The sequence below is a fragment of the Rhipicephalus microplus genome, unplaced genomic scaffold, assembly GCF_043290135.1.
Source record: "Rhipicephalus microplus isolate Deutch F79 unplaced genomic scaffold, USDA_Rmic scaffold_419, whole genome shotgun sequence".
Classification (NCBI taxonomy): domain Eukaryota; kingdom Metazoa; phylum Arthropoda; class Arachnida; order Ixodida; family Ixodidae; genus Rhipicephalus; species Rhipicephalus microplus.
In genome coordinates, this window is record NW_027464983.1 from 68355 (window position 1) to 70000 (window position 1646).

A 1646-nucleotide genomic window follows, 5' to 3' on the forward strand; every position below is an offset into this window, starting at 1 on the left:
GGAAAACTGTGGCAAACAGACATGGCGATCGAGTGAGTGGGCCGCCAGCCAGGCTCAGCCAAAAAGTGCCAAGTCCGAACTGCGTCAGCCGGGGCGGCGCAAAAAACCGCGTCTGCCGGGGCGGCGCGAAAACCGCGTCTGCCGGGGCGGCGCGAAAACTGCGTCAGCCGGGGCGAAAGAAAAAAAAAACGCGTCTGCCGGGGCGGCAAAAAACCGCGTCTGCCGGGGCGGCACGAAACCGCGTCAGCCGGGGCGGCGCGAAAACCGCGTCTGCCGGGGCGGCACGAAACCGCGTCAGCCGGGGCGAGCCCGGGTGCGGCACCACCGGGAAAACTGTGGCAAACAGACATGGCGATCGAGTGAGTGGGCCGCCAGCCAGGCACAGCCGAAAAGTGCTAAGTCCGAACTGCGTCAGCCGGGGCGGCAAAAACCGCGTCAGCCGGGGCGGCGCAAAAACCGCGTCTGCCGGGGCGAATGCAAAAAAAACAAAGAAAAAAGCCCGCGCTTAATCAAAAGAAAACAAAGAAAAAAGCTTGCGCTTAATCAAAAGAAAACAAACAAAAAAAGTTCGCGCTTAAGCCTGGCGGTGGAACCACCGGGGCAAACAGACCTGGCGATCGAGTGAGTGGGCCGCCAGCCGGGGTGAGCCAAAAAGTGCAAAGTCGGAACCGCGTCAGCCGGGGCGGCGCGAAAACCGCGTCAGCCGGGGCGGCGCAAAAACTGCGTCAGCCGGGGCGGCACGGAAAAACGAAAACCGCGTCAGCCGGGGCGGCACGGAAAAACGAAAACCACGTCAGCCGGGGCGACATCAAAATGAGGAAAAAAAAAAAAAACTGCCTTAGGACACCTGCGTACACTTTCATGCGTTTGGGCATATCTCTCTGTAACACGCGCGCCCCTCGTTACGCGCGGCACTCTGTTTTCTCCGACACCCATATTTCGGCGGCATGTGGCACGCGCGCCCGTCCCTACGCACGGCACACCGCAGTGCTTTCTCGATATTTTTCTTTTCCTCCAACACCGTCATCTATAGGCTTTTAGTGACCTGTTGCTCGTGGCAAAAGTTCGCTAGCTCTGACACCTCTTGCATGCGCACCGTTTTTGCGCACGGTGCTATGCCGCAAAGCACGGCAGTCGCATGCGTTTCTCTCAGGCACCTCTTTTTTGACACAACGCTGTGGTGCTTAGAAACACACCCGCCGCTTTTGCGCACAGAACTCCACCGTACAGCACGGTAGTCACGTTTGTTCCACACGAACAGCAGTGTGCATCGTGCTACGACACTTTGAAAGCTTTTTCTTCCGAGTCTCGACCGCGCTGTTCCTTTCGTACTTGGCGCGGTTTTGGGACCAGCTTTGTTTTAAACCCCTACTGCGCGCCGTTCCTTTCGTACTTGGCGCGGTTCAGGGTTTGTTTCGAGCCCTTAGCCGCGCTGTTCCCTCCGTACTTGGCGCGGTTTAGGGTCGAGCTTTGTCTCGAGCCCTCTCCGCGCCGTTCCTTCCGTACTTGGCGCGGTTTAGGGTTTGTTTCGAGCCCTTAGCCGCGCTGTTCCCTCCGTACTTGGCGCGGTTTAGGGTTTGTTTCGAGCCCTTAGCCGCGCTGTTCCCTCCGTACTTGGCGCGGTTTAGGGTCGAGCTTTGTCTCGA